Here is a 24,445-nt window from a genome sequence, read left to right on the forward strand (position 1 = left end):
AAATGGTGACGTCCTACACTAGGCACACTCGTGTAGCCAGTGTAGGTTAAAAAAAATAGCCCTAATATAACGAATAGGCATTAGTGCAATAGCTTTCCTAACTCTGGCGTTTCTGTGCCCAGGCTGCTTTACATAGGCCGGTTTATATGACCACAAAAATTTATGTACATATTTGTTCTCAAAAAGTAGACATATTCATCGGTTGTGGGTGAGAGCCAATATGCAAAACAATGAGTTCATTGCGAGTGTTTCGGCGATAAAATTCACTTCATCGCATTATTATCTGCTCGGCGCATGCACATTAATTTAGACCAAGATGTTTTGCCTATAGCTGCAGTGTAAAGCAGTGCATTTGTTACGTTCAGTAGCAACATTAAGCTCGTCAATAAGGCCGTGCTGTCCAGGAGGCGCGGTGATAATAACCGATACTAGACCGTACAGGTTTAAGCAGGCGCTCAAGTATTGAACCGCACGCTAACGGCTAATCATACAGTGCGCGTTATAGTGACTTAAAAGGAATTCATTTATTATTTATTTGTATCGTTATCATTAAAATCCACACTATTCTTTGCTGAGAAGGCCCTCGTGTATGCTGTAAAAGACAAAATAAAATCAGCACAGATAATATACATGTTCATAACATAATATAATCATATCTCATAAAGAGGAGAGCCTGTGCGAGCTCGATCCAGACAATTCTTTTAACGGGGACCTGAACCACCTTTTTTGAAGCCTCAAAACGCCTTTTAACGAGTTGGGTATCTCCAAGGAATATGCTACTCAAACAATTTCACCATAAATACTAGTAGCAGCGTAGATACTACGAGTGCAATATTTACTTTTTGTCATTCCTTCTCAACATCCTTCGTGCCGACGGAACGGGGCGGTGTTGGTACGTCACCTGACTTCAACGTTGTGTTTACGTATTGGTTGTTTTTCTGATGTTGATGTTTCTGATCCACCATGTGTAATTTGGGCGGCGCATACATGGCGCTAATATGGCCATTTTGCATAATGTACAAAATTTAGACGGTATGTGTGGCAGCTGGCTATACTCATAAAGGCCTTAATTCGGTCGTATATGAATACATTTGGTCTTCTGAGCACTCTTATTTGGAAATGCAAATATGATAGCAAATATATTAAATATGACTTGCATTTCAATTTAGGCATACTTACAAAACCTTATATCACAAACTAGGCACTTACCTGCAATCATATATGGCAGTATAAGGCCAATTTGTACCCTCATATGGCGTTATAAAGCCTTACTTGGATCCTTATATAGCAGTATAAGGCCTTATCTCGGCCCATATATAACATTATATGACCTTATTTGTGTAGTTATATGTCCAAATATTGCCATGCATAAAACATATAAGGGCCATATCTGACATTTGCATAAGGGGACACAGGCCTAGGTGCGCGAACCGCGCCGGCGACCGTCGTCCATGGGACAGCACCAAAGACTGCTTGGCGAGCTACAACGAAATTACCAAGGCCTTCTGCCTGGCCTTCCCTCCGCCTATACGACAAGCCTGACAGGGCGCAGGCGGTGGCCTCAAGACAAGTGCAGACGCTCACGTGGCCTAACCCGACACAATACCACCGACTCTACCCCGGTACATATCCGCAAAATATGTGCGAGGTCAGCCACACTGAGATAGCCACTTTAAACTAACATGCTCTGGGACTGTAACAAAAACCCGCACGGTGCTAACTCCGGAACTTTTTCGCCGCGGTGGGCCTTCCGCAGCCCCAGCCTCGGCGAACAACTCGGGGCCGTCCAGCAGCCCCGCGAGGCGACAGTGAGGCAACACCTCGACGTCCCCATGCCATGTGGAAGACCTAAGGCCCTGTAGGCGGAAGCTCTGCAGGACTATCAGTAAAGTTGTTACCAACCAATCGAGAGTTTTTGCTCACGCCCAACGCACGACAAAAAATTACACCATTTTCCCGTAGGGGAACCCTGAGTAGTATGCGAAGCAGCCATGGGGTTGACTCAAGGTAGTTTTATCAGCTGTATAAACTTGGACATGCAGCAGCACCAGCAACGCGCAGAACTGTTGTCGACGCCGTCGGCGTTTTGCCCGCGTTCGCACCGAACGCGCGCGGCGTTGGTGACTGTTGCCGGCGCCTCTGGGGCGCCTACCGTCGCGCCTCTAACCTAAGCGGCTTCGCATTATCGCGCGCGGAGCCGCAGGTGTTGCCATTCATTGCGCAATCCGGAGAGGAGAGGAGGAATGTCGAGAGGAGAGGAGAGGAGATGAGACAAGGAGAGGAGGGTGCGCATGAATGCCGAGAGAGGAGATGAGACTAGGAGGAGGGGGAGGAGGATGCGCATGCGCAGTAGGGGTCCACGTGGACGCACGGCGGTTGGATGGATGGATGGAGGGAGGGAGGTAGGGAGGGCGGGAGTGACATAGCCCCGAGCATACGATGCTTCGCATTTAAAACATGGTCAACGTACAAACAACGCTGGCACCACCGGATTTTCTGCGTAATGGGGCCAACCTCCTTGAATGGGCCCTAAAAAAATGAGCGCAAGGTGCTTGGTAAACTATATATGGGTATGAAGCATGCGTACAGAAAACTGCTACTGTCGTAAGGCTTAAGTGAAGCAGCTTGCATTATTAGAACTACTTGACTAAAACTCATGCGTCTTGTAGAAAACTGGCCAAAGCAAATATTAGTTCTCACTGTTGCCTACAGCGACAAAGAAACTTTTTATATAACTGCTTCACTGATAGCTTGAACAAGTATAATGATTCTACCTGATACCTTAGGGGTGCGTGTTCGCTTTCGGTTTGGCTCCATTGACAGTCCGCCGGTCCTCTTCGCATCAGTAACAATTAATTTATTGCATAGCCTTCAGTAATGGGATTCCTTGGCAATTATCCTCACACCTTTACTGTACAATAGGTGTTCCAACCAGCTACGTATATGTTATCGCTGTGCAAAGTCGTGTTCCTCTATTCACCTTTTATATTGAAGCATGGATTGCTTTTGTACATGTTGCGGATAAAGGTTTAAAGAAATCAGATATTTATAGTTCAACCATCCCATGTTATACCTGCATTATTATGAAAAGTGACTCCTGTATCTCATGTATCGCCAATAGCTTTCATGACTTTATACACACTGAACATCATCAAAGCATAACGTCACAATTTGTATGTATAATGCTGTTCGTGATATTTCTGAATTTTAAAAGCGAATCCCAATAGCATATTTACCTTGAATTCCAAGATCTTAAACTTAGGAATATCCAGATAGCTTAAATGATCAGAATAACTTTTCTATTTTATTGTTGCTCATCATGCTACGTAATTATTCAAACGAATTTTCAAGGTTACCCAGGCCAAGCACAACATATTTTCAAGTTATCAAATTTTACCGGCGCTACACAGATTCGTACCTACTGACAGTCACACCCTTTCGCCCAGCTGTTCGACTCTCGACAAAGCCCAAAGGGCAGCACTCGAAAACCGCGGTTTGGGGAAGTTCTGTGGCTGAATGAGGTAGTTTGAAACAACAACGTACTGGCGGAAAAGTGCCGTATTTCGTTATATTCGCGTATACGTTGTCAATTTTTGCAAAGTGAAAGTTATCAACAAGCCCATATAGCTATACTCATCGCATTGGCAGTATTCGGAATTGGGCAGCAGCGGAGTCGTAAATGTCTGTGTAGAAAGACCCTTGCGCTACCCTGGCTTAGCGTCAATTTCTGAAAAAAAATGTGGTTGATCCCTCTTATATAGGAATCGGTATAGAACACGAAAGTGAAACGTGTCTTCACAGAAGTAGTGTAATGTTTATTGCACATTGATATATATAATGTCTATTGGTGTTTTGTGGCTAAAGCGCCCTTAGGCGTTGATGCACCCACGCTGACGCCTGGTGGCACGTCTCCTCCATCACGACTACCAACGTCGATGACCATGAGCAACCGTCGTGCATATGGAAGCTGCACTACGCTGCACACGCTAGCACAACGCGAAAGACGAAGCACGTAACTGACACACTAATACAACGCGCAAGACAAAGCACGTAACTGAATCGTCACCGAGTCAAATCAGCGCGTACAGCGCGTCGTAATTGCAGCCTCCGCGATCAACTTCAGAAACATTTTCAGAGCTAATTGCGGAGGCCACGCTCCGCTGTGCTGAGTACGGTGAACGCCACCTAGGTGGCGTTGGTAGTGCTTCTTGATTAAAGTCCCTAAAAAAAATAAAGTAGCGCCATTCGTGTCGCCCATGCAGGCTCCTCCTCTCCCGCGTGTCTTGCAGATTGTAAATGGAGCCAGTTGAGGGGTGGCATGGCTGTTGGCCGAAAAGATGGGCTTGTTCAAATCTTTCCGCTAAACGGACTAGAGCGCTGCGGTCTAAAGCGATTCATTGGAAGAGTGTTCGAGAGATAAATACGGCAAGTATCATGCTTTGTAGACCAGTGAAATAATAAAAACGCTTGCACTGCAAAAAACATCACCTCAAGCAAGCAATACTCGATGCGAGAGCCGACCGTTTGCTTGCGGACGCGCTCGGCGCTGACGCTCTCGATGGCAGCGCCACTATCGCCGTGTAAACTCGGCGGCGCTAAGAATCTGCAAGCTTTTCAAGCACGACGCACTAGCTTTTCTGAAGGTAGTGAAGGCGCCATTTTGTCTGTCCACTGCGTTGTTTATTTTTGGCACGGCGTGCGAGTGTTTTGTGGCGGGCGTTCCACCGCGTTCGAGTCTGGCGCGTTGGCCCTGCACGTCTCGCGATGCCGACCTGCTGTGCCCGCAGTTGCAAAAACAGGTACGAGAATGGAAAGAAGCTGTTTTTCCTTCCGCGAGGAAAAGAAAATGCCGTTCGGCGAGAATTGTGGCTACAGCGTATTGGTCGGACTGACTTGAACTCTGCGTCGTCGCGGCTTTGTGAGGTAGTACGGGTGATCTGCCTTATCTTTTTGCTTGTATTCGTGCATCCAGTGTTGCGGTACGTTCAAGCTTGAGTCTCGCGCATGGAGCGTGTATCCACGTCGATGGTAAATGTGCATGCCAGTTGCAACATGTGCCGTGTATACGCTGCCTATGGCTTCATCCCGGGACGATCACCGCCGAAGACCTGCGAAACGATCGCGCGTTCCACAGACGACACCGGCGTACCGTTCGCCGAGCGGCTGCCCGAGCGCGGCCGCGCGCCGCTTTCGCTTTCGCGTCCGTAGTTTCCTCCTGGACGCTGTAGGGGCGCTGCTGCAGCTACTGAGAGAGGAGGCAGAGGCGAAGGGGTGCGGTTGGCGCTACTTTATTTTTTTTAGGGACTTTATTCTTGATGCCAGCGTCCCTTCGAATGCTGGCATCGAGGCGTCGTAGTGCTGAGACCACCGAAGCGTTCACTGTCGGTGCGCGTTAGTGTCATAATGCAGTACTTCTCTTTTCTGCTCGTAGGCGGCGGCACCGCCCCGAGCAAGAGCGCGGGTACACGGAGGAGTGTTAGATATATAAGGCGCGTCTGTGTAGCTCTCTGCAAATGCGTTTGTGGCGCAATGGGTTAAACGCTCGGCGATCTATCGTCGCGGACCGAGAGGTCGTGGGTTCGATTTCCAAATTTTGCATGTTTGTGGAACTTTTTCTTCTGGTTTCTTTCTTTGTATTATGTTCGTGTATGTTCGTGTGACGTATTTCCGTGACGGAAATACGTCAGTGAAGTCTTGGTGGACCCCGGTATAAAACACTTTCGTGTTAAAAAAATGATGCGTGTGTATTACTCGTAACTGCTCATAAGCGGTTCCTGCTCCTAGCCTCATGCTTGCCGCAAACTTAGCAGCAAGGACCAACCCGAAAGCTCACGTCTGCCCGCGAAGGAAATCGCATATGAACTCTGTGTGGTTACTGAAAGTGCAATGGAATTTGTGTTGTGAACTTCACTCTTCCATCGTCCATCGCCGTTCATCCATCGCGGCACGCGGCCGCTCTGAATATTTAGAAAGGCGTAAAAGCCGACCCCACAAATTGTTGAGAAGGTGCAGTCCCTTTCGGCGAATTTCGGTAAATATGAGTCGGAGCAAGTCCAGAAGAGTAGCTGAGTCTCAGTTAGCTACGCTGAGTACGATTTTGGGGAGTCTGCACACACATGCCCTTGATATCCTTTTCAGTTTGCTCGCAGGCGCTGGCACTGCAACAACGATAAAAGTGAAAAATAATTGTCGTTATACAACTAATAAAATTTTGCCTGAAACAGCAGAAACCGATGTGCGGAGTTTCACTGGTTAAGATCACGTGAGCAGTCAAGGCAGAATGCCACTTAAATTGCACTCATGCTGCTTTTTCCCAGCATCGTTCCTACGATCTCCATATATCAAGGGGTGTGGCCATAAGCCCCATGGCCCCCAAATTTTACGCGTACTCGATCCATATCCCAACGCAGAAAAAAAAATCATTTTTTAGTTTGCTATCTTGCGCGCTCTGTAATTTTCTCACTATCTCGGGGCACAGCCTTACAAAAGATGTGTTCACATAAGGTGAAGAGCAATGGCTAGCGTTTTCAATAACCTAATTTGTTCTTAAATGTACGGCCAACTTGAAAATAATAGTTGGGGGCTAAGCATGACGTCATAGAATAAGTTTGTCGGTTAACAAAATTCGTCACCTGACTGCCGTTTTTTTTTTTTTACTTCTTATTAACACCGGCCAAGTTTTTAAGCATGAAATACTTTTAACTACCGTTGTCGGCGACCTTCAAGTTATCTTGAGTCAAAAGCAAGAGCCGTTAAAGAGAGAGACTGTGGTTGTGAAGAGGAAGAGGCGCTATTTTCGGCAGCCCTTTAGAGAGCACGGCTCAGCGCCTTGGGGAAGGGGCGGGGGATGTAAAGAAGAAAGAAAAGAGTGAAGGTTGGTCGATTACACAGCTCCTGACTGTCAGGGGTAGCCAGGCGGCGCCTTCACAATTTGCACGACAGCCCCGTGTCCTCCAGGAATGTGAGACGGGCAGACAGCGGCAATAGGCAGCGAGCGTTCCAAGAGCGGCATGGGTGCACACAGATGCTCGTCACAGTAGTGTCCGTATATCCGAGCCGTACGGTCACCGCACAGCACTCCATTGGACCGCTGGTCAGGTCAGCAACCGGGACCTCGGCGTGAGGGATGGAGCAGCGCACGTAGACCGCACAGCGTGGGGCTGCTTGCGGATGGCCGGCGTCCAGGCAAGGGGTCGAAGAGCATGGCTTTTTCTGTGCCCCGGAGTTAAAAAAAAAAAGAAATAAAAAGGGGCAAACCCGCACCACCAGAGAGGTATGGCAGGTAGAAGACCAATAGGAAATAAATGAAAAGGGGTTACAGGAGCAACCCAAACAGAGATTTAAAGAAAGCCAATTAAAAGAGAAAAAAAAATGGTCTCGGAGACAAAGCAGTGCAATATGAGAGGCGGAGTGCCGGCGCGCAGTGAATACAAAGTAAAAAGGCCGAATGCAGAAAACAAAACAAGCTCCTGGAGAGAGGGGAAAAGAAAAAAAAAAACCCGGCAGTGATCCACGGAAACCGCCACGTTCTCCGCCCCTGCGTTCGCTCCCCGTGAAAGCGCGCGTCCCTCGCGCCCTTTCACTCGCACATACAGTGTCCGGCGCGCGGGGACGATTTCATCGCCGTTGACGTCATACGGAACCTCAAGGCGACGGCGACGCCGACAGCAGAAATCCTCTTTGAGTGTGCATATAATTGCTATCGCAATAAAATCTACGCGTGAGAAATGGTGTCGAAGAGAGGCGACGTGGTAAATACGAACCGACTAAAGCCGCGGCTCTGTAGCCGGCTTTAAAACAACAGTAATAAAATGTCCCAACAGATGGCGTGCGAGCAGGGCGAACGCGAGAAATTTGAATTAAATTCAGCAAAACCTCCATTGCATCCATCATGGGAGGAGTGAGATGGGATGGGAAGAGCGTGAGGGGTGGGAAGGGGGAGAAGAGAGGGTGTTACGTATCAGCGGCGGCAGAAGACTATCGCTTTTTGACGTCATTTGCAGTGAAGCAAGCAGATATGTGGCCTTTTAAGGGCGAAGCTCCTTATAGCGGCACCCGTTCCGTCCCCGTCGTAGTAGTAGTGTGTAACCAGTCTGAGAAAAATGAGAAAAAAATTCCGAAGTTGTGTCCGTAGCGCGGAATCGAACCAGGGACCCCTCGCTTCCGAGCGCGCGGCGTTAGCCCACTACGCCACGAAGCGGACATGGACAAACGCACCACGATGGCTATAAATACCCAACATTAACGAAAGGCCGCGTTTCTAGCGCGTTTCTAACGCGTCTGTGCTAGCGCGTTACGGCCCGTGTAAGAAGCTGGTGTAAGACGCTGTGGCCTCTCCACCTTACCTTCAACGCGTTTCGAACGCGCTGCCCACAGGTGGCAAGTCAAGTTCAAGTCGAGGAGCGTTTATGAATACGGGGGGTATACTCTCTCAGCAGTCATGTGATGGCGTCGGCAAACGCGGTGCACGTTCCGGCATGTGTAAATGGCTGCGTAAGAAGCTGTGACCGCTCCCCCTTACTAGAGAGTGCTAGCGTCCCCTTAAGCGGGAGATCCGATGATTCCCTCCGGAGCTTCGCCCACTCATCATCATTCACCCCGTGGATATGCTGTGATTTTTTTTTTTTTTTTTGTAGTTGCACTATACTCGCGGACAACTTTCTGTGGCAATGAATGGAAAGTTACGGAGGCAAAGCGCCCACAAGTGAGAGCGCTTCCGGAAAGAGTCTCGCGTTTATATCCGTGTTGGTTCCAGAGGAAACATAAACACCTTACTAGCAACAGTTAAATCAGACAGAAGAGAGCACTGAGTGTAAAAGTTTGCTTATCTTGCGGCTTTTCCCTTCCGCGTCTCAGCGAACGCGAAACCGCCACACGTGGAAGCTGCGTCCATTCAGCGTCTGTTCCGAGCAACCAAAAGCACTGTCAAACGCTGCCGTACTACTTGGCGCCGTAGCACTTCTGCAGCAGCCACGCGCCCGTAGCTTTCCCTTCATTGGCAAAGCAAGTTGCCCGCGAGTATAAGTCACGTTATCACTGCATTATTCTGTGTGTCATCTATTGCAAATAGCTTTCATGGCTTTGCACAAATTGAACATCATCATAGCATAATGTCCCAATTTGTACATATTGTTACGTGAAACGGACGAGGCGGGACTATTTGCACTGTATTTACACGTAGAGACACAGTAGCCGAGATGGTGGACAGCGCCCAGCACCAGACAGACACGTCTTCTTTGTCGTCTGCTCCAGGCAGAATGTCTCTCTCTGTTGCGGCTAATTCGTAGCATCACGCCCGGCGGTAGAAGTGCCGTCTCGGTGCACTTGAAACATGGTCGTGAGAAGGAGGGCGGTGTGCTATGACGTGAACTGTGTCACTGGGAGCAATCGTAGGCGGCAAAGCCGTAGAGACGGGAACAATCGCGTAGGTGACGTCCGTTACCTGGCGGATGATCCGGTAAGGACCCGTGTACCGAGATAAACAACTCCTCGGACTAGCCAACACGACGGAATGGACACCACAGGAGACCTAAGGCACCGGGTGAGAAGCGAACGTCGTGACGCCGGCTGTCATAAAGGCGCTACTGGGTCCCTTGCGAGGCCGACAGCCTAGAGCGGGCGATCTGACGCGCGTGATCGGCACGAGCGATGACACCACGTGCATATTCGCTAGGCGGCGCGGCAGCAGCACGGACGAACCATACGATTCTGCTGGGTCCCTAGCCATGCTGCGATACCAGGCAATGATTCAGCAGATAGATGCGCGGCCAAGGCAGCGCACAAAGACCTAACTCAATCAAAACTTCCCTACCAAGACAGTATCCGAGCAATTCGTAAATCCCTGGCATCAAAATGGCAACAAGAATGGGACTCCTGCATTAATAACAAGTTACAAGTTTCCCCTGCTTGGCGAGTGGAAATCGTGCAGTCACCAGCAACGGTTCTATGAGGTGATCTTATGTCGACTTCGAATAGGGCACACACACCAGACACACAATCTTTCACTTAGAAAAGAAGATCCGCCAACTTGCGATCAGTGTCATGGACCTCTTACAGCCATACACATTGTTATGATATGTCCACATATAGAAACATACAGACGGAAACTTTTACAGAATCTATATAGCTTACACATACCTTTACACCCCGCCTCATTATTGGGAGATGAACCGCTAGTGCCATTCACTGACTTGTTCGAGTTTTTAGATGAAGCCGCTTTTTTACACAGAATATAATGGAACGCAGCCCTCGCTGTCTTAAAATTTAATTTCTTAATACCTTGTGGCTCGCGCAGCATAGCCTTTGTCGTTTTTGCGCCATTAAATCTGAATTAACTAACTAATCATATTAAGCTATCGGGATATTCCTAAATTTAAGATCTAGGAATTCATGGTAAATATGCGATTGAGATTCGCTTCTAAAACTAACAGAAAACACAAACAGTATATTATATACAAATTTCGAAATTATGCTATGAAACTAAAACAGGTAGGCAAATATTGGATCGCCTGGGTATAGGGTATCATGCCCAACATGGTGTCAAAGTAGATATGCCCAGACACATCAGAGGCATGATAACCGTCCCTCCAATGCCCAAGAATATGCATCCCACCCACCATCAGGGTAGGCGAAAAAGCAGAGCACGCGATATACAAAAGAAATTTGGTAACAGCAAGGACACCATATTTGTAGACGCAGCTAGGTACAGACACAAACGCGCCTACACAGCAGTGGTGATAAATTACGAGGGAAAATGCACGACGAGCGCTACAGTCAACACGCCACACGTAGAAACCGCAGAGGAAATAGCTATCGCGTTAGCCATAGCACAAACACAAGCACATATAATCATCAGTGATCCCCAGACGGCAATACGAAACTTCGCCAATGGTCGGATCTCCCCAGAGGCACTACGACTCCTAAAATTAGGTAACAACCACGACAGAAGTGTCCATCTCATCTGGACACCCGCTCACACACTACCAGACGGTAGCAATAAGGTGGCGCACCGCATGGCTCGAGAGCTTACGGACCGAGCCTCGGTTAGTCCCGCTTCAGCGACTACCGACGAGTGGGAGTGGGAAGATCGAATGACCAAATTTCATGAAATTACACAACACCATAGATTGCAGAGGCGCACATTCCCGCCGCCTCATCCAAAATTAAACAAAAAACAGTCTGTCGAATGGCGGCAGTTACAAACCAGTTCCTATCCGAGTCCAGCTATCACGCACATAATACACCCAGATTTATACACGACTGACAAGTGCAGACATTGCGACTCTAGAGCCACCCTAGAGCATATCCTATGGGAATGTGCGGGTATAACACACAATAACAGTGATGCAGCCTCAAACAGCGACAGCCTCCGCGCGCGCTGGGAGTCTGCGTTGCTCAGCTCGGACCTGCAGCACCAACTCTGGGCCGTCCAGCGAGCCGAGTAAGCCGCCAAGGGCCAACAACCCTTGGCCGAAGCCTAGGCGGGGTCTAGGCCCACCCCACCAAATCGCAGGGCACTCAATAAAGTTATTTGAATGAATGAATGATGTTCAGTGTGTATAAAGCCATGAAAGTTATTTGCAATAGATGACATAAAGGAGGTAATTTTCATAACAATATTAATGCAGGGATAACATTAGGTGGTTTAACTACAAAGATCTGCTTTCTTGAAACTATTATTCGCAATATTTATAAAACCAATCTATGGTTCAATATAAGAGGTGAATAGAGGAACATGACTTTGTACAGAGATAACATATACGCAACTGGTTGTAACTCCCATTGTACAGTAAAGGTGCAAGTATAGTTGCCAAGGAATCGCTCTACTAACGGCTATACAAGAAATTAACGCCACTCAGCGCAACATCATGAGAGGGAACTGCGAACTGTCGATGGAGCCAAAGAAAGAGCGAAGACGCACTTCTAAGGTATCAGGTAGGACCATTATAGTTATTCAAGGTATCAGTGAAGTAGTTATATAAAAAGTTTCTTTGGCACTGTGGGCAACAGTGAAAACGTATATTTGCTTTAGAACGTTTTCTACAGGACGCGTGTGTTTTAGTCTAATAATGCAAGCTGCTTTATTTAAAGGGCCCCTAAACCACCTCAGATATTTTTTTAACATTTCAAGTAAACACGTGCATCGAGTTCAGAATGCCGTCACGATGAACGATGCCAAACGCTGCAGCGCTTCGCGCCGTGGGAGCGCCACAAAATTTAAAAAAAAAATAAAAAACGCTGTCCTTCTCCCCTCGTCTTTCCGGTATCACCAGCGGTCGTCACGGTGTCAGTAGGGGGAATCTGCTGATGTCAACTGCGGAAACGATGTCCATTGGTTGAACAAGAACCTACGACTTCCGGTTAGTCTGCTAGCAGGTACGCGCGCTTTCTGCTCTTCCTCGTCGTGTTGCTCGTTTGTGCGCCCTTGCAAATCGGTAATTAGTACCCGCAACGCAAGTGCCAAATCGCTCGCGTTCCAACACAGTCGTGCATAGCGGTCTGATTAGCTGCGCGAACAGAGTGCGACAGTGTTGGCCTTTCCAGACGTGCGCGCAACACAGGGTCTATGGTGGTACGCTTCGCATAACACGGGCTGGCACCGCAGCAACAGCGGGTAGCCGAGAAAGCGCCGAGTCCACGTTACCGGCACGCAGGGGCGTAGCCAGGGGGGGGGGGGTCAACCCCCCCCCCCGAAAGTTTTTCCGCCCCCCCCCCCCCCACTTACCCACCCTTTGTTTGCGTTGCTTCGCGCTGACATAATTCATAAAACCGGTGCTACTATCACAATTTCATTCCTGGGCGCTTCCGTTTGGGTTGGTAATTTACATCGAATCATGTCTGCATATGGAAAAAACTGTCACGGTGTTTGTCAAGGCTTTGACACTGTGTGAAGTTTTGGGCGAGAATGTGGCGGCCGCATTCTGAAGCAACAAATGCGCAACAAATGCGGCCGCCGCATTTTAGATGATGGCGAAAACGCTCGAGGCCCGTTTACTTAGATTTAGGTGCACGTTAAAGACCCCAGGTGGTCGAAATCTCCGGTATACATTTCCGCCGCTTCCCTTCAGGTGCCGGTTAGGCCGCGCTCGCGCAGGATCTTAGGTTACGTTCACACTTGGTCTCGAAGCTGTCGGAAGCGGCAAAATCTTGTAAAAATCCGCCCGCCTAGGCGGCAAAACAGGCAGAAAAACAGGCTGCGAGTCAAATCGGTCTCGGGCCGATTTTTTCATCATGGCGAAGCGGAAACGCGGCGGAAAGTCGTTCGGCTTCACTGGAAGCTACGCTAGCATGTAAACAAAGAGTCGTAAAATTGAACATGGCACCAAAAGTGTAGGCTGTAATGCTGATCGACGCGATCAAGAACCAGCCCTTGCTCTACGACAAGAGTGGCACTAAAACGTACTGTCAGCAATACTCGCGATAGTATTCAACGTCGCGCGACCGGAGGTGCGGCAACGAAGCCTTGGCGTGACCCAACTTCTCGCGCTTTTGCAAAGCCAGGCGAACCCACCACCGCCGTTTCCGAGGTGTCCGCGTCTTCCGTTTATTCATTGTCCATTTCTAGAGGCAGGGCTTAGTTTACTATTTTAATTATTGCTTTTCTCGTCGCGGCGATAGATTGGGAGCGTAGGTCTCACGTAGGACGCGCAGGCTTTGGCGAGCCCCAACACAAGGGCCAGCCCGGGTTTTAGCTCTGGTGTTCCCGTTGCCCCTTTGGTGTCCTGGAGGCGCCAACAATACGAACTGATGAAATGTTATTACAACTTGTAAATAAAAGCTATTAAAGCGATATTATCACGCATAGGCACCAATCTGTGACTCAGCGCTACCGCGCCCGTGTGCGGAGAATTACGGAACGCCAACGAGAAATTTCCCGAACGTCGCAGATGACACGCGAAGTTGCGTAAAATGATCACTTTTGATGACGGTACATGGGTCAAAGAATGAACATACCGTTCGAAATAATGCGATAATGAGCGCCACCACGCCGACAAACGTATGCAGACTAGATGGATCTGGACGAGAACGGCAGCGGCGGCCGCGGCGGTAGCAAAACAAATGTAAACAACTTGGACAGGCGCGGAAAAAAATTTTCCGGCCGCTTTGGCCTTTCCGCCCGCTTTGGCCTTTCCGCCCGCTTTGGCCTTTCCGCCCGCTTGCCGCTTCCCAAGTGTGAACGTAGGCTTAGTCTGCGCGAGAAACGTCTCTTGTTTGCGATTGCGCCCCTACGGAAGGCTGGCAATTACTGTTGTGTTGTTGAATCCCAAACCAGCAATTACGGAAGGCTGGTAGTTGCTGTTTTGTTGTGGAATCCCAAACCAGCAATGTACACACGAAGGGGTTGATTACAGCAGTGAAATTCCACCGACTCGCAACAGAATGCACGAAACAGACAGCCGACAAACATGAATTACTGTTGTGCGCAGTACAGCGTAAGTGAACTCTTGTTGCAGGCGCTGACAGTTCTCGTCGGAGTTCACGCGTCCTGAGAAATTGATTATGTGCACTATGCACTGAACAGGACCGGAGTTCATTCCTGCATCACTACTACACCAATCAGTCGAGATTCTGTGAGGTACAAGGCCGCTTCCTGTTTGCACCGGCGTAAGTGAAGCAGAAATGAGTGTACGCACATACCATATCTATGCTGTGCGGTGAAATATTCTGTACAATTCTGAATCTGTTGACGTAAAAGCAAATGATGGCTGCACGCTCGCACACAACGGAATACACAGCGGCCCATGCACTTGCCGCAGGAAATGCAACCCTCTCATATGAGGGAGCAGGGCGACGAAAGCTTCGAAAGAAAAAGAAAGCCTTACGCGTTTTTGCGCGTATTTAAGTTTTCTAGCGCAAAGACGCAGCGAACAAGCTATTTCTATGGGAGTAGGTATAGCCTGGTCACACGTGCATTTTCACGCGTATAGCCGTCCTTGACTTGTGAAACGCACTTAGCCCCGACGAGGACGACGCCATCTACGCTTAACGGAGATCAACGATTAACGATGTCCTCTCCGATCGGGCGGGTCGTCTCAATGATGCGTTTTCGAAGACTGGTCCATTCAGTGGCGCGATGAGAGACCGTTGCTTCAAACGCGCACTGTACCTGTCGTACTTACTGTATTTACTGAGCTTACTTTACTTTTTATTATTATTATTATTAATATATGGTATTTAGGAGATGTTGGCGCCTTTAATTGGCGCCGGCTACTCCTTTTCACATAGAGGTATGAAAGAAAAGAAAAGAATAACCTACACGCATTAAAATTAAATGTCAACTCCAAATCATAATAACACAAAGTCCAGTCATATAAGTGCAATAATACCACACTAATACTGAAAGTCAAATCAGAAACACAGCGACACAAAGTTCAGTCACAAAGGCGCATTAAGTTAAACACAAAATCCAGTCACATAAGTACACTAATGTCCCACTAAAACTGAAAGTCCACTCAGAAAAAGGGGCACACAAAGTTACTTTACTTTTTACTTAATTTCTTCACAAGCACACGCACACGCGAGGGGGGGTGTAACATGTCTTTGATATACATGTATAGAGTCTGCTTAAACTACCAATATTTATTATCGATCACGTGACGTAGAGGGAAGCAGAAGCTTGCCCCCCCCGGTCGGGCCGATGAACCCCCCCCCCCCTCCCCCCCCCCCCTAAAAATATTTCTGGCTACGCCCCTGCCGGCACGGTAACTCGTCGCACGCCGTTTGCCATTCACGGTCGCCGTTCGACAGCGGTTTTTGCTCGCGAACGGCGAGATTTCTTTGCCGTACGTAGAGAGGATGAGACCGGGACTCATTTGTGCGGCAGCCTCACCGCCGCTGATTGCTCGACGGCGCCGATATCGTCGCTAGGCCTTTTCTAGTTCCCTTCAAAGCTAAAACGGACGGCGCTTCGAAATGAAATACCGACGCTCACAAGCCGCAATATTTTCTTATCGTTGTTATACCTCTTCGCAATAATTGTACACAAAGAAGAAAAAAGTTGCAGTGGCTTAGCTCGGCTATGCCAGGATATACGTAGCGTTAGCAAAGGTTCAGCTGATTATTCTTAGCTTTCCTGGTTGTCTCCTACGCTCAACCACTAATTGCCAGGCAACTACTTCGGGATCCGATGAGTCAAGCTTCTCCGTTCTTCTGCGCTGTTGAGCAGCATTTGTGCTCTCCTTCTCCATGGCTATACCACACTGGGAAACGCCAGTCAGAAGCGCTGCGGCTCCAGCGCAGTGTCAGACGGCGACTGCACAGCGAGCGCGCGCCGGCGCCAGTGCGTCTACCACGGCTACGACGTCACTCCTCTGGAATGCGCAGACCGGCGGCGGTGAGTCGCGCGCGGCGGCGGCGGAGTGCGCGAGAGGCGCCGGCTCCGGTGGCTCCGGTGCGCAAGCCGTGTGACATCACTGATCCTTGCGCATGCGCAGCACGGCTCTTGATGGGCCGCGCGAAACGGGCTTGGCTAGGCAAGTGTAGCTAACGCTACAAAAATACGCTGATATTAGCGGCACCGTCAGCAGCGATGCGAGCACAGCCAAGCGCGTCGTCTCCCGGCGGTAGCCGTGCACTGCAGCTGAGCTGCAGCCGATGTTTTCGTTGCCGGTGGCGGAGGCGCGCAGCTTCGCGGTCGTCGATTGGCCCATTGATCGTGTAGTGGGCGGGGGGCCGGCCGAACTGCCGTCTACTTTGGACACCTCTCGCGCGGCAGACGTTCTACGGCACTGGCGGCCGGTTCGTCGCCGCGCGCCGCGCGTCGAAAAGCCGTGAGGGGACGGGAGGGAGGGGAGGCTTCGTTTAGCTGCGGCACCAAATGCGTATTTATATAAAAACGTTGCGAGGCGAAAAGGTGGTAAAGACTTCCCACGCTGCTCGACGAGTTTCCCGTTCTGATCTCGTCGAAAACCTCCAAGCCGCGCCCAGAGGCCCTGGCAACAGTCACCAACGCCGCGCGCGTTCGGTGCGAACGTGGGCAAAACGGCGACGGCGTCGACAACAGTTCTGCGCGTTGCTGGTGCTGCTGCCTGTCCAAGTCTATACAGCTGATAAAACTACTATCCTTACTCCGTATAGCTCTCTGCTAAGTTGCTATCGCAATTGATGCTTCGCCTTTCGGGTGAAACTGCGACATCTTTGGTGCCGTGAAGCCTGGGAGAAGACTGACGTCCTGCACAGACGGTGGATCGACTGCGACGCAGCAGAGGCGCGTACTTCGAGCCGCTACTACAAGGGTAATCTTGTCCACTATCGATGCGCTACAAGCCGAGTATCTTTCGCCATCCGACCTGCAGGTTATTTAGGATGACCTGCAGGACAAGAGGAATCGGAGCTAGCAGCGCTCAACGAGAAGATTGCCGACCTCCTGAACGATGGTGACGAGTGTGAGGTGGAAGCCACCGTAGCTCTTGAATACCACGACAAGATCCGCAACACCATGAGCCGGGTCCGTTTCCTTCTGAATCCACCTTTTTCACGGTGCGACGGCGCATGCGCCCTGCCCTAGCGGATTAGTCGCGAAACATTTTGGAAGGAACGCGCGCGCCGCCGCGCGGCCCTGTCTCGAGGAAATGTCTCCCGAAAAAAAATTGGAGGACGCTTAAGCTTCGCCTTTAAGAGTGGAACTCGATAGCGTTATGGGGCCCTGTTCGAGCCCCGTTATCGGGCCCCGTTGTAAGCTGGCTTTCCCACTGCAACCCAGAACGTGGGAAAGCCAGCTTACAAAGACCAAGCTTACACCGATCCCCTTAAAGTCGGCTTCACTTTTAAACAGAAATGCATTGCTGGGAATACTTTTTCTAGGGGCAATATAAGTCGTGTTATATTAAAATGTAAGGCCCTAGCATCTTTTTTATTATTTTATTAATTGTTTGCTATTGCCCCGACGCGAGCGCGTGTCCATAACGCATTAGGCAGGCGAAGTCCCAATTTGACCTGCCGTAGGGAGCCTACATGCAACGCCGTTAACCTGCCGTAGGGTGCCTCGATGCCAGCGCCGCCGTTCAGGGTGGAGACAACCCCGCTGGCGCCACCATATTGAATCACACGAGCTCAGACTCAGCTACGCTTGCGTTCTTAAATAGTGTTGCTCGCGGCGCACTTCCACTTGCTTTGCCTTGATGAGGATTTTTTTATCGGTATCGCATCTGAACATCTTTATAACCAATAGCCGTTAACTCGTCGAAGGTCGAAGACGTAAATGTATGGCGCCGGGAACATGCCCCAAGTTGCCTAATTCAATCACATTTAATATGCCGTGTGTATGTTTGAAATACGCACTATATTTTTGCGCTTCGATGCTTGGTATATAAGGTTTGCGACCCCCTGTGTGTGGAAGTTTTTCTTTTTCGCTGTTGTATTTCGGTTTACACGTCACGCCTCCTTTACCGTAGCCAGCCACTCGCGCACGGCGGTTAGTTTCCCTTGCGCTGCGCGTGCTCTTCGCGTTCGTTGCAATTATTTGACGATATCTACGCGCAATTTTGCTTTTTTTGCCCACAAAACTGTGTGCTGACAGGATTAAGGTGGTGTAAAAATAACTGCGATGTCAAAATAAGGTTTAGTTAGTGCTGTAGAGAAAAATGTAACGTAACTTGTCTGTGTCAATCTTGCGAAATACACACAAGAAACCAAACGATGCACAAAATACATTTACTTAGTAATGTCTAGTACAGTCAATCATGAAAGAGATATGTACATGAAAAATTATATGTATTGTGTGGCGCCTTATGGTTATGTTGAAAGACGAGATAAAAAAAGTTCGCAAGGTAGGCTCGACACACACAATGCGGGATAGGGATGGATGGATGGATGGAAAACTTTAATAAAAGTCCTGAGGTACGCGACTCAGCGCGCAGCGGGCCGCTCCCACGTTGGGACAGTCAGGCCATGCCCGACCGCCGCATCGTGGGCCCTCTGGACAGCCCATAATTTCGCCCCGGCATCGGGGCTCCTGATAGCGGAGAACCACTTGTCCTCATTGATTTGTTCCGTGCCTCGCAACGAGGGGCAACGTCAGAGCATGTGGTCTAGGCTAGCGAAGTCATTGCAGTGCCTGCAAGAACTACTGGCATACGTGTCGGGATAAAGCTTGTGTAATAAAGCCGGGCTGGGATACGAGCCTGTTTGCAATAATCTGAGGGTCAATGCCTGCGCTCTATTTAACTTCTTGTGAGGAAGGGGAAAGTCTCTCCTGCCGAGATAAAAGTGCTGCGTAATTTCGTTATATGTTGTCGGTTCATCTCTGTTCTCCACCACTGCGGGCCGGCCGGGTAGTTCTCCATGGTCGCGGAAAGCGAGACCTCGCGCCTTGGAGTGGGCCAGCTCGTTGAGGTTTGTGGGGAGTCCCATGATGGATCCCATGTGAGCGGGGAACCACGTGAGCGTGTGGGTGGCGATGCTTTTGCCGTCGAGGATGCGACAGGCTTCCTTACACACGGCGCCAACGCTGAAGGCGCGGATGGCTGCCCTGGAGTCGCTGAAGATGTTCGCATGTTTCTCGTCCAGGAGGGCCAAGGCAATAGCCACTTGCTCGGTCGCACATGACGACGTGCTTCGTACCGAAGCTGCGTTAACGGTCGAACCCCTGTGGTTAATGGACACTACTGTGAAATTTTTGCTGTTGCCATATTGGGCCGCGTCGACGAAGCAGCTGCCGTCAGGGAGTTCTGTCATCCGGCGTAGGAGCGCCACGGCCCTGGCCTTCCTTCTTTCCACGTTGCGCTGGGGATGCATATTGCGCGGGGCGGGGGATATGATGATGAGGTCTTTCTGCTCTTTCGGAAGGTCCTGGTAGGAGTCTTCGACCTTAGCCGGGGGGACGCCCATCTCTGTTAGTATTCGTCTGCCCGCCGTGGTGCCGGAGAGTCTGAGAATCTGTGCCCTTTCTTGTGCTTCTGCAATTTCTTCCAGTGTATTATGAATACCCAACTGCAGAAGTCGGTCGGTGCGTGTGTAGTTTGGTAGTCCGAGCGCGCTCTTGATCCCCCTCCTTATCATGGCATTTAGCTTGTCTCGCTCGGCCCTCTTCCAGACGTGCATGGCCGCTACGTACGTGAAATGGCATAACAAGAAAGCGTGGACTAGCCTTATCAGATTCTCTTCACTCAGGCCTCTCCTTCTGTTAGCTACCCGCTTGATTAGACCGATGACGCTATCCGTCTTCTTTGCTAGTTTGTGAATGGTGATGCTATTTGTGCCCGACCCTTCGAGTGTCATTCCCAAGATTCTAATGGACGCGACTTTGGGAATCGAATCTCCGCACTTAATGTAGAGATTACTGTCGATTTCGGTGGGGGGTTTCCAGTTCTGTGGCTTGCGGCCCTTTCCAGTTCTGTGGCTTGCGGCCCCCAAAGAAATCGGAACTCCTTCTCTACAGCCCAACTATAGTTGGGCTGTAGAGAAGGAGTTCCGATTTCTTTGGGGAGCATCGGAGTCCCGTGTCCGTTAGAAAGCGCTCTGTAGTGTCGACAGCTTCCTGGAGTGCGGCTTCGACTTCTCCGTCACTGCCTCCCGCGCACCAGACAGTGATGTCGTCCGTGTAGGTCGTGTGACCGATGCCCTGTATCTTGCCTAGGTACCTCGAGAGGTCGACCATTGCGATGTTGAAGAGGAGCGGTGAGATGACTGGCCCCTTGGGGGTGCCTCTTCCGCTCAGCTCCATTTTCTCTGATTCCAAATCTCCAGCCTTGAGGATGGCGCATCGTTTGCTCAAGAAAGACCTGACGAAGGCATGGAAGGACGAGCCCAGGTCTAGTTTGGAGATAGCGTCGAGAACGAACTCGTGACGGATGTTATCAAAGGCCTTCTCCAGGTCCAAACCAAGGATGGCTGTCGTGTCCCGAGTGCAGCGTTCCAGGATTTGGATCTTGATAAGCTTCATGGCATCCTGGGTGGAGAGCCCTGGCCTGAAACCTATCATGTTGTGAGGGAAAAGGTCGTTGGTCTCGACATACTCGGCAATTCTGTTATGGATGGCGTGTTCGGCCACCTTCCCTACACATGACGTCAAGTGAGATGGGGCGGAGGTTGTCCAAGCTCGGCGGTTTTCCGTGCTTTGGGATGAGTATGACCTTCGCCACCTTCCATTGCTCCGGTACAATTCCCTTCTCCGAAATGCGATTTATCTCATCTGTGAGAAACTCGACCGATTCGTCCTCTAGGTTTCTGAGAGCCTTGTTGTTAATGTGATCCGGGCCGGGAGCCGACCTACCATTGAGGTCGTGTAGGGCGCGGCGGATTTCACTGACTTGGAAAGGCTCCGTCCAGCGCGGAGTTCGGCTTCCCTTTGTATACTGGCTATGTCGCCTCATCGGCCACAGTTTTGAGCGGCAGGTACTTTTTAGCTAGCATCACCAGCACTTCCTCTTCCGAAGACGACTTCTTGGCTTCGTGGAGCGCTTTAACGAGGACACTTCTCTGGTTTGGTTTGGTGCGGGAGTCGTCGAGCAAGTGTTTGAGAAGATTCCACTTCCCTCCCGTGCGCATCTGCCCGTCGGTTGAATTGCAAATTTCGTCCCATTGCTGCCTAGACAGGGCTTGGCAGTGCTCGTCGATCTGTTTGTTGATCTCGGCTATCTTTTTCCTGAGCTTGCGATTCAAGCGTTGGCTTTTCCACCTCTCGAGGATTGATTGCTTGGCCTCGAGTAGGTGTGCTAGCCTGCTATCCATTTTGTCTGTCTGCAGATCCGTCTCTATGGTTTTGGTGGTGGAGCAGACATCTTGCAGAATTAGTTCGGACCACTGGACGAGGCTATCGGGCTTTTCTTCACGTGCGGTGCGGGCCTTGCGAACCTCTCGGAATTTGTCCCAGTCAGGGACCGAGAAGGCCTTTTTTTCTTTTCTGCTCCACTTGTAGGTTGGTGGCCGTGATGTAATGATCGCTACCGAGGTCTATGAGCAGATTAGACCACACGGCTGAGCCAGCGTTTTTAACAAAGGCGAGGTCCGGGACAGAGTCCCGGGTCGAGGAGGTGCCGCGTCTGGTGGGAAAGGCTGGGTCCGTCAATAGAGAAAGTCCCGCATCTCCCGCCTCCTGCCACAGGCTTCTGCCCTTGACCGTGTCGTGCAGGTAGTTCCAAGCATGAAAGGGGGCGTTGAAATCGCCGGCCGCAACCAGTGGAGAGTTTCCGGCGAGTTTCGTCGCCCTAGTGATGATGGTTTTGAAACGTTGTCTGTGATCGCTCGGGCTGCTGTATACGTTAAGTATAAAAATGCTGGAGTTGTTGGATTGACTTGGGATGACTTCGACTAGGGAGGTCTCCACCTTGCTAGGCCGGACCCCTAGATCGTGTGCGACGAAAGTGAACTTGCTGCTGACTAATGTGCAGATTCCTCTGCCGTCCCCACGTAGAGCAAGAGCTTTGTATCCCTGGAGTGAAACCTGATCAGTCATCCTTTCTTGCAATAATATAACGTGTGGCTTTTCTCTGTGAGTGCGAACAAACTGCTGCAGGGTGCATCTTTTATGGTGGAGTCCCCTGCAGTTCCACTGCCAAATCCTAAATTGAGTGTGTGGCCCCATCCTTGCTGTATAGAGCGCCTTCCGGCGTTGCTACTAGGGTCTCGAAGGAGGGAGGTCCGGGGACGTGCAGTGGTGGTGGCGTAGGTACCGACGCGCCATCCGGCAAGAAAACGGGACGTACGTGGGTCGACGACCTGATGTCCATTTCCTGTACTTTGGACTCTATTTCTGGCATTCTGTTTTCCAAGCATTGAATTTTGAAGTTTTGTGCGTCTATCTTCTGATCAACTGCCAAATGTCGCTGATCCACTGCAGAGAGTCGTTCGTTAATCTTCTGGATCTCGAAGCAGATGGAATTCAACATTTCTCTGATTTCAGACTTGGCTTTAGCCTGTACATTTTCGGGCAGGCTGGGAACAGCCTTTCTTTTGGCTGGGTTTCCCGGGTGGCTCGCCTCCACGACCATGGGAACGTCTGCGGGTTGGGGAGAGGGGGTCCCCGCGGGGGTTGAACTAGGGACTGGAACGGAGTGACGTTGATTAGCCATGAAAACTTCTGCGGGTTGGGGAGAGGGGGTCCCCGAGAGGGTCCCCGAGGGGGTTGAACTAGGGACTGGAACGGGGTGAGGTTCATTAGCCTTTCTGAGCTCTGCTATTTCGGCTTGCATTGACTCGATTATGCTGCGCATCTCGGCATTTTCTTTCCTAAGCTGAACTATTTCAGACGAACCATGCTCTGGCGCCGCGCCCCCCGTTACCTTTTCGGCAGGTCTCCCTCCGCTCCGCACCCTGTCTGCCCAGGTATCGCATTGTTTCCCAGGACCGGTTGGCTCCTCGAACCGGACCCTGTTCTGTGGGCCCCGGGAGCGGCCGCCCGATCTGGAGCGGCCCCGGGATCTGGACCTGGAACGGCTCCTGGACCTGGACCTGGAACGGCTCCTGGACCTCGAGCGGCTTCTCGAGCGGGAGCGCCTGCTCGAAGGTCTAGCCGGTTCGCTGCCGGCGCTTGTTTGTGCTGGTGACGGGTCTCGATTCCTGGATTCCGCATTTCTTTCCCTTCTCCTCCGTCGAACGATGTACGGGAGTTAGAATCTTTGCTTGCAAATCTTGTCCGCTGTGGCGTGCGGGCCCCCGCAGAGGCCGCAAGTAGGCAAGCAGGTGTGGTTTTCGGCGGGGTTGTTGGCCCCACATTTCCTGCATAGTTTGTCCTCCGGCGTTGGGCAGACGTCCGCTCTGTGGCCTAGTCTACCGCAGGCATAGCAGCAGTCGTGCTGCCTGAGGTACAAGGAGCACTTGACTAGCGCCGAGCCGTAGAAAACGAAGTTGGGGACCCTGTAGCCATCGAAAACGATGACTACCGTTTCGCTATTCTTGATTCGCTTGGCTCCCAGGGCTAAGGGATTTCTCTCGTTGAGGATGCTTCTCTCCAGGTCGGCCTGGCTCTCCGAAACATCAATTTGACGTATGACACCCTTGCACGTGGCGTGCGGCGCGGCTTCATAAGTGCTGAGTTCGTACTGTTTCATTCCCAGGGTGATGCAATTCATTTTTAGGTAAGCATCTGCGTTATTGCGAGACGCGGTGCTGAGGACGATGATGTTTTGTGTTGCGTTGGGGCAGACGATGTCGTGGCTAGCTTGCTCAGACGTGAGTCCTGCCGCGGCGGCGACGGCCCGACCAAGACGAGCGGAGCCCGTCTTCTGAACATCAAGACCCCCCCTGGGGCGGGCGATAATCTTCCAGTGCTCCTTCGGGAGCTGGGGCATTCGCGATGACTTGATGATCTTGTTCTTTAGGCTAGTGGGCTTCCTGCTGCCATTGAGACGCTCAGCGGTGCCCCTCGCTGCTCGCCGGTTCACGGGTGCTGTCGCGACGAGAGACGCGCAGGGCGTTTTTCTTGATAGCGGCGGAGCGCCAGCCGTGCTCCGCACCAAATTCTTCCGGAGGAAGATCGTCTCCTTCCATTACAACAACCATTCGCTCT

Source organism: Dermacentor silvarum, chromosome 5 (genome assembly GCF_013339745.2).
Source record: "Dermacentor silvarum isolate Dsil-2018 chromosome 5, BIME_Dsil_1.4, whole genome shotgun sequence".
Lineage (NCBI taxonomy): Eukaryota > Metazoa > Arthropoda > Arachnida > Ixodida > Ixodidae > Dermacentor > Dermacentor silvarum.